At 52.8% G+C, this 18,273-nt stretch overlaps 1 pseudogene; it reads left to right on the forward strand.

Annotated features, from left to right (window-relative positions):
- Window positions 1-18,273, forward strand: part of LOC135887580 (zinc finger protein 420-like) — a 411,396-nt pseudogene that overhangs the window by 127,681 nt on the left and 265,442 nt on the right.

Consider the following 18,273-nt stretch of genomic DNA (forward strand, 5'->3'; position numbering starts at 1 on the left):
TTAGCCCTCTCCCACTGGGCTGCAAAGACCCTGCCCTCTGTCACGTCCTCTTGTTCCGCCGGCAGGTGCAGCTTCAACTGCCGCCGCCGGCGTGTGACAGAGAGGCGCTCAAGGGGTCCTTCCTGGTCCTCTACCAGGGGGCCCACTACCGGGTGCATTATTCCATGGGGGAGGCCCGGTGCTACCTCTGCCGGGTGACGGGGCACGTCTGGAAGGACTGCCCCTTGGTCCGGCAAGGAGGAGCGTCCGGGACCCCCAAGCCCCAGCAGGGCGCCGGCCCCGTCATCACTGGTGACCCAGCTGTCCGGCACCCGGAGCCGCCCTTCCTCCTTCCCAGTCCACCACTGCTCCTGCTCGGGCCCATGGGGTACCTCCCCCAGTGCGCCCAGATGAGCGGGAGAGCCCCGCCTCTGCTGCCTGCAATCTGATGGGGCCTGTGGAGGAGGGTGCAGCGGGGATACCACCGGGCATAGGAAAGGGCCCGCCCCAAGGGGAATCTTTCCTCCCTCATGCTGCCCCACCGCTACCTCCCCGAGTCCCTGAGCCACCACCCCTACCCCCCAACCCGACCTTTGTTAGCCAGCCCCCAGATGATGCCATGGAGGGCTGGGCCCTAGTGCAGGGGAAGTGGGGCAAGTGGAAGGCTCGAGCTCCACTCCTTCCGTACGATGCAGAAGCCCCCCGGAAGCCCCCCGGGGCACCGATGCCGAGCCTTCCGCCTTGCCCCTGGGTGGAATTTGTCCACCGGTACCGGCTGGGGAAGACGTAGCAGCACCGGAGGGCAGTACCGCCCCTCCACTTCCCTCAGAGGCCCCCGATGGAGCCCCTCCTGCCCCCTTAACAGTTGAAGCCCCTGTGAGCCCCGAAGCGAGCGTCGCTTTGGGTGCCGGCGGGGAGAATCCCGGGGTGGTGGAAGGTGATCTCCCCTCCATTTATGAGGAGATCGAGGCCTGGGTCTGACCCTGGTCACCCAGGGGGAGGACGACCCTCTGCCAGCGGGCCTCGATCTAAGCAACCTCACCCTGGCCCCCCTTTCCCCATGCTCCCTCCCCCTAACCGCTGCTTCTGCTCCCGCCTCCGAGGATCCCCTGGGCTCTTCCATCTGCCCGGCCGCAGGTGGCACACCGCTGACAGCCGCCGAGCCTACTGAGGCAATGGCTGGTGCCACGCAGCCAGGATCCGAGTCCCATTGGGTAGCCCTCTTAGGTGTGGGGCAACCGACCTCCTTCCCGGGCGGGGACCCCACTGAAGACTGTCCACCTCTTGATGCCGTGGCTGCCACACGTGGCTGCCATAGAGTCTGAGCCCGGCATCATTGAGAGTCCCCTTCCCACCCCCCAGATCCCTGAGCTGAACCGAGAGGGGCCAGCGGCCCAGCTACTGGGGCTCAGGATCCTGCCTCTGTTCCTCTCCCCGACTCTGCTCCTGACCCCTGCCCTGCCCCTACTCTTGATCCCTGCCCTGCCCGTGATGTCAACCCTGTCCTTATCCCCTCCACCTCCCGTGATGCCATTGCCGCCCCTGGGGCTGACTCCTTCCCTTTCCCAGAGGATGACCCCCAGGGAGCAGCCTTTGTATTTCCCTGTCCCGACCCACCAGGGGAATTGCTCAACCTTGCTTGGAGAGACTCAGCAATGCCCCAGAGACATGCCTAGACTTGTGTTCTACAAGCACACGGACTGAGCGTATAAAACAGACAGAGTGGATAACAAGCCTGGTACATATCAATTTCTTTGTTAAATTGACGAACTCATATAAGCTTGCAGTGTCCAGTGGGCATAACTGGACACTGCAAGATGGAGGTTCCTAGGGTTGTGTCTGGGACCAAGATATTCACTAGTGTCATTCAGTTGCAAGTAGCTGGGAGCAGCTTACATTCCAGAGGTTGTGCGTGAACAGCCCAGGAGTGGGGGTTCTCACAGCAGAGCAGGGTAAGGCTGACTCCCAGAGTCAAGGATTGGAGTGGGCTAGCAGATCACTGGTCCAGACAACACCAGAGGGGAACATCACATGTACTTCTTAGCCATGGTTGAGATATCTGTTCCTGTTATCCCAGGCATACCAGATGTCTTAGCCAACCAGTTCGTTATTATATCCTTATTCAGGGGACCCATGGACTTTCCCAATGTCCTAATTTGTTGTGAGGTGTAAGGTCTTTGATGGAGCTCCTCAGGATTGTCCCTCTCATAGTACAAATTGGAGAAATCCTTACCCCAAAGGTCAGTATCTTCCTCTTTATTATATAATTGAGGGAAATCACCATCCTAATCTAACCCTTCTGCCCCATTTACTGCTACTATCACCCCTTTCCTTGCTTGTAACTCACTTTCTGGAGTATATATCTGGCACTGACAGGCCTCATGGCTAACCTTATTTTTCTCCTCTACATCTATGAACACAGCTCTCACTACAGCTTGCCTGTCTGATGCGTTCTTTTTCCATTCTGCCACTTCCTGTCTCAACTTGCTCTGTTCTATCTGTGCATCACTTGCCTCTTTCTGCATAGTGATATTTTGAGGTGCCTGTGTTCAGGTAGTTTCTTAGAGTATCAGCCTCTGCCTTCAGATTATCAACTCCTTTTGTGAGGCAACTCTCTGAGTAGTCTGCACTCTTAGGGTATGTCTACACTACGAAATTAGGTCAATTTTATAGAAGTCGATTTTTTGAAATCGATTTTATACAGTCGATTGCGTATGTCCACGCTAACCGCATTAAGTCGGCGGAGTGCATCCTCACTACCGTGGCTAGCATCGACTTATGGAGCGGTGCACTGTGGGTAGCTATCCCACATTTCCCGCAATCTCCGCCACCCATTGGAATTCTGGGTTAAGCTCCCAAAGCCTGATGGGGCAAAAACATTGTTGCGGGTGGTTTTGGGTACATGTCGTCAGTCGCTGGCAGCAGACGGTGCAGTAGGACTGGTAACCATCCTCATCGGACATGTAGCTTGGCCAGGGGTTCTGGGAATATCTTCCCTGCCTGACTCCTAGCAACCTCCAGGTCATGGTGTACGGCTCCATCACTTCCCCTGCAACTCAGCTCTCCTGCTCCCCAGCAACGAGCTCGGGGGATCCATTCATGAAGCCTGGACAGTAGTAAGGAGCAGTTCAACTATAGGCTGAGCAAATGGTGAATGGTGGTAGACTGTGCCTTTGGACGTTTAAAAGCTCGCTGGCGCTGTTGGTCAGACCAGCGCAACCAAGGCCTGGTCTACACTAGGAGTTTATGTCGAATTTAGCACCGTTACATCGAATTAACTCTGCACCCGTCCACACCACGAAGCTATTTAGTTCGACATAGAGGTCTCTTAAATTCGACTTCTGTACTCCTCCACAACGAGGGGAGTAGCGCTAAATTCGACATGGCCATGTCAAATTAGGCTAGGTGTGGATGGAAATCGACGGTAATAGCTCCGGGAGCTATCCCACAGTGCACCACTCTGTTGACGCTCTGGACAGCAGTCCGAGCTCGGATGCTCTGACCAGCCACACAGGAAAAGCCCTGGGAAAATTTGAATTCCTTTTCCTGTCTGGCCAGTTTGAATCTCATTTCCTGTTTGGACATCGTGGCGAGCTCAGCAGCACTGGCAACGATGCAGAGCTCTCCAGCAGAGATGGCCATGCAATCTCAGAATAGAAACAGGGCCCCAGCATGGACTGATCGGGAAGTCTTGGATCTGATCGCTGTGTGGGGCGATGAGTCCGTACTTTCCGAGCTGCGATCAAAAAGACGGAATGCAAAGATCTACGAGAAGATCTCAAAAGCCATGGCAGAGAGAGGATACAGCCGGGATGCAACGCAGTGCCGCATGAAAATCAAGGAGCTGAGACAAGGCTACCAGAAGACCAAAGAGGCAAATGGACGCTCCGGATCCCAGCCCCAGACATACTGTTTCTATGAGGCACTGCATTCCATCCTAGATGCGGCCGCCACCACTACCCCACCACTGACCGTGGACTCTGAGGATGGGATATTGTCGACGGCTGGTTCCTCGGACATGTTAGCGGACGGGGAAGATGAGGAAGGAGATGAGGAGAACGAGGCAGTCGACAGCGCTTACAACGCTGATTTCCCCGACAGAAAGGAACTCTTCATCACCCTTACAGAGATCCCCTACCAACCGTCCCCAGGCGTTAACCCGGACACAGAATCAGGGGAAGGATCAGTCAGTAAGTGTTTTAAACATGTAAACATTTATTTTTAACAGAACAGGAATATTAACAATATTAACAATGGGTTTTTCATGATTAGTTTGCCCTAGGCGCTTAACGTTTCAGTCCTTGGCAGTGCAACTACTGAAAAAAAATCTAACAATGTCCGGTTTAGTATGATTGTTTTGCCCTAGGCGCTCTACTGTTTAGTTCCTGCCAGTGCAGCTACAGTAAAATCCGGTCTATATGTCCGGGGATAGAGCAGAAATCCTCCTGGGACATCTCCACGAAGCTCTCCTGGAGGTAATTGGAAAGCCTTTGCATCAGGTTCCTGGGGAGAGCGGCCTTATTGGGTCCTCCGTGGTAGGAAACATTTCCGCGCCAGGAGACAATCAAGTACTCGGGTATCATTGCCTTGCAGAGCATGGCGGCATACAGCCCTGGTCTTTGCAGGCTTTCCCGAAGCATCCGTTCTTTCTCGGTCTCTGAAATCCTCATCAGAGTGATGTCGCTCATGGTGACCTGCTTTGAATTAGGTAGGGGAATGTTAGTATTGGGACTGCTTGCCTGTTCCTTTACAGAACTGTAACCGGCGGTTTAGAGCCACGCGGTGGAGGTGGGAGAGGAGCAGCATACAGGGATCTTTCCCTGGGACAGCCGCGAGGGGGTGGGACAGGGGCAGAGTTCATGCTTGCCGGATTGCTGGCAGCAGGGACTGGCATTGCTTTGAATGTGAAAGGAGGCCAGTGCTATTATTAAAGTTTTAAGCAGCCACAAGTCTACGGCTTACCATGTCAGCCTGTTACCCAAATTCTGCTGTCCTGTCCCGCTTGTCTGATCTGCACTGCAAGACCCCAGGCACTGAATGCGAAGGCCGAAAATTCGACCTTGTCCTGAGTGCACATGTGATAGGTGCTGTGCATGGTCTTGTTCACAGAGAAAGACTATGTTCTTTGTTCACCCAAAAATTTATCTTTCTGAGGAATTCACTCCCTTTTTCCCATCCCACAGCTGCGACTGTCTCCCGACCTACCCTGGCATCACACTCCCAGAGGCTAGCACAGATTAGGCGTAGGAAGAAGAGGACACGGGAGGACATGTTCTCGGAACTTATGGGCTGCTCCCAAGCCCAGGCAGCCCAGCAGACCCAGTGGAGGGAGAACTTGTCCCAAATGCACCGATCACACATGGAACGGGAGGAGAGGTGGCGGCAGGAAGACCAGTAGGCGACTCAAACGCTGCTTGGACTAATGAGGGAGCAAACGGACACACTCCGACGCCTTGTGGATGTTCTGCAGGACCGGAGGCAGGAGGACAGAGCCCTGCTGCAGTCTATCTCTAACCGCCCTCCCCCGCCACAAAGTCCCATACCCCCCTCACCCAAAGTCCCAAGAAGGAGGGGCGGCAGAGTCCGTGAAAACTCTCACTCCACCCCTGCAGACTGCTCAAGTACCAGAAGGCTCTCATTCCCCAAAATTTGATAAGTCCTTTCCTTCCCGCCTCACCAAAGCCCCCGTCCCAGTTTCATCCCCAGTTTCATGTGTAGTTGCTAATAAAAAATACGTTTCTGTTAATTACTGTTTCCATCATGTTCTTTTAGAGGAGAGTCTGTTTGAAGGGGGGGAAGGGGGTTGGTAATTGGACAGGACAGTCACCTTTACCAGGGTACAGACGCGGGGGCAGGTTCAGCAGCAGGGCACACACACATTGCAGTCACTAGTTACCCTGGTCAGTCTGGGAGGTGGTTTTCATGTTCTGTGTGTGTGGGGGGGGGCTATGTGACTTTGTGGCGGGGGAGGGCGGTTAGAGATCTTATGCAGCGGTCCTTAGCCTGGATCACAGAGCCACGCAGCAGGGGATCTGTAACCGTCCTCCCCCTGCCACAAAGTCACATAGCCCCACACACAGAGTCCCGAACAGGAGGGGTGGCAGGCTCCGTTGAAACAACCAGTCCACCAGTGCGAAGCCTGTCATTCCTGGAGTTTAGAAGCATCCTTTGCATCACTACACTACACCCGCTCCCCACCACAGTCTGCGTCCCAGACTTTACCGCGAAAACACTAATAAAGAAAACGGTGTTCATTAACAAATTTCAAGTGATTTTATTTTTAAACGTGTGTTGGAAGGGGGGGAACGGGGTGAACGGGGTATGTAACTGGAGAGGATAGTGAACATTTACTGGGTAAAGAAACGGGGGCAGGTTCAGCTTCTCTGTAAACAAACTTTATAGTCACAGGTTACCCTGCTCACTGAGGAACCTAGCTTTCAAAGCCTCCCGGATGCACAGCGCGTCCCGCTGGGCTCTTCTAATCGCCCAGCTGTCTGGCTGGGCGTAATCAGCAGCCAGGCTATTTGCCTCAACCTCCCACCCCGCCATAAAGGTCTCCCCCTTGCTCTCACAGAGATTGTGGAGCACACAGCAACCTGCAATAACAATGGTGATATTGGTTTCGCTGAGATCAGAGCGAGTCAGTAAGGTTCTCCATCTCCCCTTGAGACGGCCAAAAGCACACTCCACCACCATTCTGCACTTGCTCAGCCGGTAGTTGAAGAGTTCTTTTTCAGTGTCCAGGGCGCCTGTATAGGGCTTCATGAGCCAGGGCATTAGCGGGTAGGCTGGGTCCCCGAGGATGACTATAGGCATCTCCACATCCCCAACAGTTATTTTGTGGTCTGGGAAGTAAATACCTTCCTGCAGCCGTCTAAACAGACCAGAGTTCCTGAAAACACGAGCGTCATGAACCTTGCCCGGCCATCCGACGTTGATGTTTGTAAAACGTCCCCTATGGTCCACCAGTGCTTGCAGCACCATTGAAAAGTAGCCCTTTCGGTTAATGTACTGGCTGGCCTGGTGGTCCGGTCCCAGGATAGGGATGTGAGTTCCATCTATAGCCCCACCGCAGTTTGGGAATCCCATTGCGGCGAAGCCATCTATGATGACCTCCACGTTTCCCAGGGTCACTACCTTTGAGAGCAGTAGCTCAACGATTGCGTTGGCTACTTGCATCACAACAACACCCACGGTAGATTTGCCCACGCCAAAGTGGTTCGCGACTGACCGGTAGCTGTCCGGCGTTGCAAGCTTCCAGAGGGCTATGGCCACTCGCTTCTGGACAGTCAGGGCTGCTCGCATCCGGGTGTCCTTGCGCTTCAGGGCAGGGGACAGCAACTCACAAAGTTCCAGGAAAGTCCCCTTCCGCATGCGAATGTTTCGCAGCCACTGTGATTCGTCCCAGACCTGCAGCACTATGCGGTCCCACCAGTCCGTGCTTGTTTCCCGGGCCCAGAATCGCCGTTCCACAACATCAATATGACCCATTGCCACCATGATGTCCTCGGCGCGGGGTCCCGTGCTTTGTGACAGGTCTGTGCCACTCTCAGACTTCAGGTCCTCACCGTGCTGCCGTAGCCTCCTCGCCCGATTTCTCAGCATCTGCCTCTGGGAAAGGTGGATGATAAGGTGCGAGGTGTTGACAATGGCCATAACTGCAGCGATGGTCGCAGCGGGCTCCATGCTCGCAGTGCTGTGGCGTCCGCACTGTCACTGACCAGAAAAGTGCGCGAACTGATTTCCCGCCGGCGCTTTCAGGGAGGGAGGGCGGGAGTGACGGTTGGATGACGACAGTTACCCAAAACCACCCTCGACACATTTTTTTCCCCAGAAGGCATTGGGGGCTCGACCCAGAATTCCAATGGGCAGCGGGGACTGCGGGAACTGTGGGATAGCTGCCCACAGTGCACCGCTTCCAATGTCGACGCTTGCCCCGTTAGTGTGGACTCACAAAGTCGAATTACTGTCCTTAGTGTGGACACACACGTTCGACTTTGTAATATCGATTCCACATATTCGATTTAAGTAAAATCGAACTACTCTCGTAGTGTAGACATACCCCAACATTCCCATTGTTATTGCTGCTTGCTGTGTGCTCCATAATATCTGTGAGAGTAAGGGGGAGACACTTATGGCGGGGTGGGAGGTTGAAGCAAATTGCCTGGTGTCCGATTCTGAGCAGCCAGACACCAGGGCGATTAGAAGAGCACAGCAAGACACGCTGCGCATCAGAGAGACTTTGAAAACCAGTTGCATGACTGGCCAGCCTTCGGTGTGATGGTTGTTTGTGTTTCTCCTTGATGCAAACCCGCCCCCTTTGTTGATTTTAATTCCCTGTAAGCCAACCACCCTCCCCCCTTCGAAATAAAAGTAACTATTGTTTTGAAACCATGCATTCTTTCTTTATTAATTTTTTTAAAAAATGAGATAACGGACAAGGTAGCCCGGGTGGGGTGGGGGAGGAGGGAAGGACAAGGCCACATTGCTTATTGTAGCCACACTAAAAATCAATGGCTTGGGCCATCCTCTGGAGTGGAGTGGCTGGGTGCCTGGAGCCTCACTCCCCTCCTCCCCCGCCCCCCCCCCCCCCGCGTTCTTGGGCATCTGGGTGAGGCAGATATGGAACATGGGGAGGAGGTCATGCGGTTATACAGTGGATGCAGTGGGGGTCTGTGCTCTTGTTGGCTTTCCTGCAGCTCCAACAGATGCTTCATCATGTCCGTTTGCTCCCCCAACAGATGCTTCATCATGTCCGTTTGCTCCCCCGTTAGCCTCAGCATTGCGTCCTGCCTCCGCTCTTCGCACTCACTTAATTCTTTCCTGGCCTCTGCCACTGAATGCCTCCATGCATTAAACTGTGCCCTATCAGTGCGGAAGGACTGCATGAGCTCAGAAAACATGTCATCACGAGTGAGTTTTTTTCACCTTCTAATCTGCGATAACCTCAGGGACGGAGATGATAGGGGGATGCGTAGAAACATTCTACGCTCTACGAGTCTGGGGGGACTGCATGGTCACCTGTGCTGCTGAGTTCGCCACGCTGACCAAACAGGAAATGAAATTCAAAAGTTCCCGGGGCTTTTCCTGTGTACCTGGCTAGTGCATCGAATTTCAAAGTGCTGTCCAGAGCGGTCACAATGGAGCACTCTGGGATAGCTCCCGGAGGCCAATACTGTTGATTTGCGTCCGCACTACCCCAAATTCGACCCAGCAAAGTCGATTTTAGCACTACTCCCCTTGCCAGGGAGGAGTACAGAAGTCGATTTTAAGAGCCCTTTAGGTCGACGGAATGGGATTGGTTGTGTGGACGCATTCATTTTTAAATCGATCTAACGCGGCTAAATTCGACCTAACCCTGTAGTGTAGACCAGGCCTTAGACTAGCCAATTCCTTGTTACTCTTTTCTTGATTCTCTCTTAATTCCTGTGTTTCTGCCCTCATGCTATCTACTAATTTTTCTTTTTCTAATTTATGCTCTTGTACTTTTGTTCTTAAATTGTCAACCTCTGTGTTAAAAATGGTAGTTACCATTTGCAAACCCTGTAGAGCAGCTCTCTTTTTAGCTTTCCTGTTTGGAGTTTCTGAAAAGACTCTACTTTTCTCAGTCTTAATCCACTGATCCCATTGCTTATGTAAGCAGAGTCAGGATGAGCTCTACCCTGACATCTGGTGGTGAATTATGGCGAGTGTGGAAAAGAACTCCAGGGGCTGATCTTGTTTGCATAGGCACACCCACTCGCCTGGCATGAAACAACAGCAACTCAAAGTGGTTACTTTGGCTGGTGTGGGATCCCCAGTTTTCTCTGTTATTGGGGCAGGACGAATAAAGTTTTGTTACCCTGATTCTGTGAATCAAGGCCAGTGGAACTGTTGTATGACAGAAGGACTGAGTGAGTCCTTCACCATTACCTAAGTAGCACTTGCTTGACAAGGGGCCTGGGTTACAAACCCCAGTGAATGGAGAGAGGATGGGGACAGGTATTTGTATCTGATGGTATGGGTCCCCCTCTGAGGGTTTGAAACACCAATTGCACTACCTTCTCTCTCTACTGTTGAATGTCAGAGCTAACTTTGATTCCATTAGGAGTCTAGTTACAGACTGCTGAGCTGAATTCACTTTGGACCACTGGTGCGCTAGCACTGGGGCTCCCCTACTATGAGCTGAAATCACAAAAGAGCTAAAGTTATTAAGAGCTGAGATCGCTGAGTGCTGTGTTAACTAGTGGGGGAGCCTGAAGCTATATTGCTAAGCAGCTGGCGGAGTAATTTGTGGGGATGACTGGAGGAGCAGCGCGCGGAGCCTTGCGGGGCTGGTTGGAGCGGCCCAAGGAATGGCGAGCGGCGCTGTTTGCGGGGACGGCTGGAGCGGCTCGCGGAGCGGAGCAGCTTGTAGAGCGGAGCAGTTTGTGGGACGGCAGGAAGTGGACTGGCTCGTGGTGAAGGCTGTGGCGGAACCCCACGGAGAGACGGCCAGCCGGCCTTGGATCACGTAAGGTGCCCCTTAACACCCTGCGTGCCCCCCCCTTTTACTCTGGGGCTGCACTGACCAGGGACAGAGACTTTGGGGTCTGTTGGACTTTTGGGACTTTGGGTGGTTGCTGGACCCAAGAGACTTTGGGGGTGTTGGACTTTGGGGACTCTGGGTGATTTTTGGGTTGCTGGATTCAAGAACCAAAGGGAAAGGACACAGCCCAATTTGCTGGGGTGGGTTTTTTGCTCATGGTTTGTGTTATGAATCCTGTTTGTGGTATTTTTCCAATTTAATGCTGATGTCGTTTACCTCATGTTATTAAACATTTTCTGTTACACTCAGACTCCGTGCTTGCGAGAGGGGAAGTATTGCCTCTTAGAGGCACCCAGGGGGTGGTATGTAATTGTCCCAGGTCACTGGGTGGGGGCTCGAGCCAGTTTTGCATTGCGTTATTGAAACGGAACCCCTAGATACAGAACCCGGCCCTTGTTGCTGCCAACTTAGATGGGCAGAAGGGTTACACTTACATAGCTGGTGATATGCACAAGGTCTGCTAAAAGCACCAGGCTACCAAACATTTCCACATTTTAAAACAAAATTCTCTAAACCTTTTCCCAACATTATTTCCTTAATAGTACTTGATTCTCTTTTATTTTCTATCATTTTAATATTATTATACACACTTACTCAGGCAATAATACATGAGTCCTAAGTTCCCTGAGTAACTCACAGACTATGGCAGAAAAGCAAGTTGTCACCCTGGTTCCTACACACTTTTGCTTGCAGGATTGTGTTTGTGGTCACAGTCCTTATGAAATGGATCCTTATGGGATCACTCATGACCACTCAGCTTGACCATTACCATTCATAGGGGCATGACAGCTCCCTTACTCTCAGGCTTGATGATCCATGTCTGCCCAGTGCTTGACATACTGTAACCACTGGAATCACTCCTGGGAGCTATGGCCATGACCACTCACAATTATCCAGATGGTCACAGCCGCTCCTGGATGCTTATAATACATAACATGATTGACTGGTCCCTGGTTCTTACTACAGCTCTTGGGATTGTTCTTAATGAGATCACTACCACTATTATCTTGTGTCAAATTGCTTGTGTCAATCAATTGTTCTCTTTCCTTAGGCCTCTCCTGGCTGGATTACCAAATTTCTTATCCTAAAAACAGATTTTGGGTACCCCCAGGATAGTTCACCTATTGCCCCCTCCTGGATTCCCCAGGGTTCCCCGTAAAACAAAAACAAAACAAAAAACCAAACACACAGCCCACCTGTTCACCAATCTGTAATCCTAAAATAGGGGTCTCCAGGGTGGCTCAGGAATTACATTGGGGTTGGCAGAGGTTCCCCATTTTAGAAACTCCCTAGAACAGCTCAGACCTGTTATTCCCAGAGGACACAGATACAGCCTTCCAATAAATGACTGACACAAGCAGTGTTCTTTCCAAAACAAAGCACCTTTTTATTGGTGCAAATAATAATCCCTACTACAATAATCATCTAAAACACAAATCCCTTATTGATGTTCTAAAACCACAAATCCCTTATAACAATTAGGGACTGACTGGCTAAGCGGCAGTTCTGCAGAAAAGGACCTGGGGATTACATTGGACAAGAAGCTGGATATGAGTCAACAGTGTGCCCTTGTTCCCAAGAATGCTAATGGCATATCGGGCTGTATTAGTAGGAGCACTGCCAGCAGATCGAGGGAAGTGATTATTCCCCTCTGTTCGGCACTGGTGAGGCCAGTGGTGAGCTGGAGCCGGTTCGCACCGGTTCGCGCGAACCGGTTGTTAAATTTTGAAGCGATTTTAGAACTGCTTGTTAACTGGCTTCCCTGGGAGGGAAGCTTTGATGGGCTCTGGCCGGGAAGTGTGCAATTCCTCCTCCCGGCCGCCGGGGGGCGCTGCGCTGAGGGAGCCATGTGGGCTGCCTCCTGGCCCTGTTGCTGCTGCTGCTTCTTGGACCTCTGGCCCTGGGGCTCCTGCTGCTGCCTGGTGGGTCCCTGGCTGCTCTGCTGGGCCTGGGCTGCGTCCTGCTGCTCCGAGCTGCTGTCCCCGTGTGAGTAACCACCACGCTGGCCACAGCCACCCCCTGCTACACCCCCCTGCCCACAGCCAGCCCCTGCTACAACCCCTGCCCACAGCCACCCCCTGCTGCACCCCCTGCCCGCAGCCAGCCCCTGCCCACAGCCACCCCCTGCTGCACCCCCTGCCCGCAGCCAGCCCCTGCCCACAGCCAGCCCCTGCTGCACCCCCTGCCGCACCCCCTGCCCGCAGCCAGCCCCTGCCCACAGCCAGCCCCTGCTGCACCCCCTGCCGCACCCCCTGCCCACAGACAGCCCCTGCTGCACCCCCTGCCGCACCCCCTGCCCACAGACAGCCCCTGCTGCACCCCCTGCCCGCAGCCAGCCCCTGCCTGCAGCCAGCCCCTGCTGCACCCCCTGTCCACAGCCACCCCCTGCACACAGCCAGCCCCTGCTGCACCCCCTGCCCACAGCCACCCCCTGCCCACAGCCAGCCCCTGCTGCACCCCCGGCCCACAGCCAGCCCCTGCCCACAGCCAGCCCCTGCTGCACCTCCTCCCCACAGCCACCCCCTGCCCGCAGCCAGCCCCTGCTGCACCCCCTGCCCACAGCCAGCCCCTGCTGCACCCCGTGCCCACAGCCAGCCCCTGCCCACAGCCAGCTCCTGCTGCACCCCCTGCCCTCAGCCAGCCCCTGCCCTGCACCCCCTGCCTGCAGCCACCCCCTGCCCGCAGCCAGCCCCTGCTGCACCCCCTGCCCGCAGCCAGCCCCTGCCTGCAGCCAGCCCCTGCTGCACCCCCTGTCCACAGCCACCCCCTGCACACAGCCAGCCCCTGCCGCACCCCCGCCCACAGCCAGCCCCTGCTGCACCCCCTGCCCGCAGCCACCCCCTGCCCACAGCCAGCCCCTGCTGCACCCCCAGCCCACAGCCAGCCCCTGCCCACAGCCAGCCCCTGCTGCACCTCCTCCCCACAGCCACCCCCTGCCCGCAGCCAGCCCCTGCTGCACCCCCTGCCCACAGCCAGCCCCTGCTGCACCCCGTGTCCACAGCCAGCCCCTGCCCACAGCCAGCTCCTGCTGCACCCCCTGCCCGCAGCCACCCCCTGCCCGCAGCCAGCCCCTGCCCACAGCCACCCCCTGCCCGCAGCCAGCCCCTGCCCTGCACCCCCTGCCCACAGCCACCCCCTGCCCGCAGCCAGCCCCTGCTGCACCCCCTGCCCGCAGCCAGCCCCTGCCTGCAGCCAGCCCCTGCTGCACTCCCTGTCCACAGCCACCCCCTGCACACAGCCAGCCCCTGCTGCACCCCCTGCCCACAGCCACCCCTGCCCACAGCCAGCCCCTGCTGCACCCCCAGCCCACAGCCAGCCCCTGCTGCACCCCGTGCCCACAGCCAGCCCCTGCCCACAGCCAGCTCCTGCTGCACCCCCTGCCCGCAGCCAGCCCCTGCCCACAGCCACCCCCTGCCCGCAGCCAGCCCCTGCCCTGCACCCCCTGCCCACAGCCACCCCCTGCCCACAGCCAGCCCCTGCTGCACCCCCTGCCCGCAGCCAGCCCCTGCCTGCAGCCAGCCCATATCGCACCCCCTGCCGCCAGCTAGCCCTGCCCCACGCCCGTCTGCAGCCAGCCCCACGTCCACTGGTGCCCTGCAGTTCCCAGGGCAGTAACCCTGCACACCTGCTTCAATGAGGGGGGCAGGGAGCAGCTGGGACCCACACATGTGCACACCCTAGGGTGACCAGACAGCAAGTGTGAAAAATCGGGATGGGGGTGGGGGGTAATAGGAGCCTATATAAGAAAAAGACCCAAAAATCGAGACTGTCCCTATAAAATCGGGCATCTGGTCACCCTAGCACACCCCCAGGGAGTGGCGGGGACCCACACATGTGAAACAGAGCTCATTTCTAGTTCAGGCCCATCTTTTAATAAAAGAACTTTAGGTAGGGTTAACATACATCCATATTTTCCTGGAGATGTCAGGCTTTTTGGTTCTTAAATCATCGTCCGGGCGGAATTTTTAAAATTCCCAGGAAAATACGGATGTATGGTAACCCTATTGGTACAAAAAATACATACTGTGGCACATCCCTTAAATCAGAAGTTTTTATAGGGAACCGGTTGTTAAGATTTTAGCAGCTCATCACTGGGTGAGGCCACATCTGGAGTGTTGCATCCAGTTTTGGGCCCCCCACTACAGAAAGGATGTGGACATATTGGAAAGAGTCCAGTGGAGGACAACAAAAATGACTAGGGGGCTGGGGCACATGACTTATGAGGAGAGGCTTAGGGAACTGGGCTTATTTAGTCTGCAGAAGAAAAGAGTGAGGGGGATTTGATAGCAGCCTTCAACTACCTGAACGGGGGTTCCAAAGAGGATGGAGCTAGGCTGTTCTCAGTGGTGGCAGATGACAGAACAAGGAGTAATGGTCTCAAGTTGCAGTGGGGGAGGTCTAGGTTGGATATTAGGAAAAACTATTTCACTAGGAGGGTGGTAAAGAACTGGAATGGGTTACCTAAGGATGTGGGGAAATCTCCATCCTTAGAGGTTTTTAAGGCCCGGCTTGACAAAGCTCTGGCTGGGATGATTTAGTTGGGGTTGGCCCTGCTTCGAGAAGGGGGTTGGACTAGATGACCTCCTGAGGTCTCTTCCAACCCTAATCTTCTATGATTCTATGAATTAAAGAGCATCCCAAACCACAATAACTTGGGGCTGGTCTACACTGGGGGGGGGATCGATCTAAGATACGCAACTTCAGCTACGAGAATAGCGTAGCTGAAGTCGACGTATCTTAGATCGATTTACCTCGGGTCCTCATGGCATGGGATCAACGGCCGCAGCTCCCCCGTCGACTCCGCTTCTGCCTCTCGCTCTGGTGGAGTTCCGGAGTCGACGGGGAGCGCGTTCGGGGATCGATTTATCGCGTCTAGACAAGATGCGATAAATCGATCCCCAATAGATCGATTACTACCCACCGATCCCAACGTACCCATACAGTTGAGCGCATCCTAAGTGGTTGCACTCTGTTACAGATGGCCAGTTTGTCACAGGTTGCCAATAGCAGTTCTTAAATATACTTTAGGTTTTACATATATAAATTTCTCTCACAATCAACACATTCATACAACTTTATTAACACATACACACTAACACTATACTATACTATGATTATAACTGACAGGCTTACTCTGATGACTTCACTGTCTTCTCTTCAGGTCTCTGCCTCTTCTCCCCGTGTTCCAGTCTGTGTCTCTGCATTCCAGTGGCAGGGCAGGGCTCCCACTGCTGCTATCCTTCTACTGCTGCTGTTGCTTCTTCACTGTCAGCTCCTAACCACTCGCTGCCCACTGACATGCTGACTTTTATACTGTTCTGTCAGAATTTTCTAGACACTTCTGCTAATATCTTCCTGACATATCTCTCTTGCACATGAAAACTACCAACATTCCAAACTGTCAGTTCTGTTTTTAGCATGCAACCATTGTTTACCTCAGTGTTATGATCTACTGACCTTTCCCCTACTTTGGTTTTCTGCCAATTCGATTTTTAGTTCTATGTTACCTGTAGCTGCTAATGGTGGAGTGACTCTTGTTTATTAAAAATGGAAGGTAGGAATACAAAATGGATTCTGGGGAATTTCTCTGGTATCAATGGGGACATGTGCTGGAGACCAAAGAGGCCATGCTACAAACCTTCTTTCTGTGAGAGTGGGTATTGAGTGGTTCAATTTGATATATATTTTAGTTTTCTTATTTTAATAGTTTATTTAATTACCACAATAGTTAAAACCATTATTATCTGATGATTGTGAGGCAATGTGCCATAAATACAGATATTCCAAATCACAAACATCTGTCACACATTTTGATTGCTGGTGTCACACACAGGCAGGTTTGGAAGCTGAGAAGTAAAGTGACCCAACCAGCTCTCTCCAGAGTACACTGGACAGTTCCTGAGTTACATGTCTATCTAAAACACATGACCAGAGTGCAGGTTGGATAGCAACATACTACAGTAAGGTCCAGGCTATCATGATAGTGACATAAACGGATACCCTCATTGGCGTTGGGTTGACACAACCAGTTTAGGGGGGGGAAATCCCATGTCAGCCTTCAAAAATCACAGCTGGAAAATTAAAGGAAAATAGACAAGAAGAATGGTTTATGAGTCAACAGTGTAACACTGTTGCAAAAAAAGTGAACATCATTCTGGGATGTATTAGCAGGAGTGTTGTAAGCAAGACACGAGAAGTAATTCTTCTGCTCTACTCCGCACTGATTAGGCCTCAGCTGAAGTATTGTGTCCAGTTCTGGGTGCCACATTTCAGGAAAGATGTGGACAAATTGGAGAAAGCCCAGAGAAGAGCAAAAAAAAAAAAAAAGATGAAAGGTCTAGAAAACATGACCTTTGAGGGAAGATTGAAAAATTTAGGTTTGTTTAGTCTGGAAAAGAGACGACTGAGAGGGGACATGATAACAGTTTTCAAGAACATAAAAGGTTGTTACAAGGAGGAGGGAGAAGAATTGTTCTTCTTAACCTCTGTGGGTAGGACAAAAAGCAATGGGCTTAAATTGTAGCAAGGGAGGTTTAGGTAGGACATTAGGAAAAACTTCCTAACTGTTAGGATGGTTAAGCACTGGAATAAATTGCCTAGGAAGGTTGTGGAATCTCCAGCAGTGGAGATTGTTAAGAGCAGGCTAGACAAACACCTGTCAGGAATGGTCAAGATAATACTTAGTCCTGCCTTGAGTGCAGGGGACTGGACTAGATGACCTCTTGAGGTCCCTTCCAGTCCTATGATTCTACGTGTTTCATTTACCTTAAGTAAATGTCAGGCTTAAAAGGAGCTGAGAGGGAACTTTCATAACCACGGTAAAAACAGACAAATTACCAAAATGGAAATATTATCCATTAACTATGGGGTGGAATTAATGTTACAGTTTCACTTTCAGAAACATTTTATAGATCTCCCTCTCGCTTTCCCTTTCCTTCTCCGTTTTCTTCATTTCATCCAGTTTTACATATCATTTTCTCTAGCACTAGTTTCCACCAGTTTATTTCTCTGAATCTCCCTAACTCTTGTCTAATCCATGTCACAGATCATTTCAATCCAGGTGCCAAGCTATCCCTGTTGAATTTATCCACTCCCCTATGGTGCCCCCTGAGCTTTTCCCTTCTCAGGATAGATTTGCTTTCGTTCTTCACCCTTGTTTTACTTCATTTTTTCCCTCTTGTTTTTTCTTTCATTTCTTCTCTCACTTCTAGTTAAATCTGTCCTGTACCTGACCCTCCCCTCCCCACAGCCAAGTCATCTTCATTCCGATGACCCCACCCACAACTCTGTCTTGCAGCAGCATGCCTTCCTGGTGCTGCAGGGAGGGAGCAGGGAGGCGATTCCAGGGGACACAGAGACGGGCCAGGGAGCTGGGTAGCTGAGAGTCCTTCAAGCATCTTATAAACTAGGATGACTGTGGCTAGAGAAGCCCATAGTTTCATGGCTGTTCCGCCCCCCCTCCATGTTTCAGTGACACAGTCTGACCCAGGATTCCCAGAGTCCTCCTGGACCATAGAGGACAGTGACAAACAGGTGGGACAATCCCTTCCCAGTAGCAATGAGATTAGCTTCTCCATTTTGATCACTCCCTGCTCTCTATGGTTTGGTAGTCCAGTGACCCTCCAGTGAGCCTGCAGGGTCATAGAGATTGCATGGTACAAAGTCTGTAGGAAGACAGGAGTTCTCCAGGGTTATGGAGACAAGGGTTTCTGATGCTAGAGAGTCTG

This window comes from Emys orbicularis, chromosome 13 (genome assembly GCF_028017835.1).
Source record: "Emys orbicularis isolate rEmyOrb1 chromosome 13, rEmyOrb1.hap1, whole genome shotgun sequence".
In the NCBI taxonomy this organism is placed as follows: Eukaryota; Metazoa; Chordata; order Testudines; family Emydidae; genus Emys; species Emys orbicularis.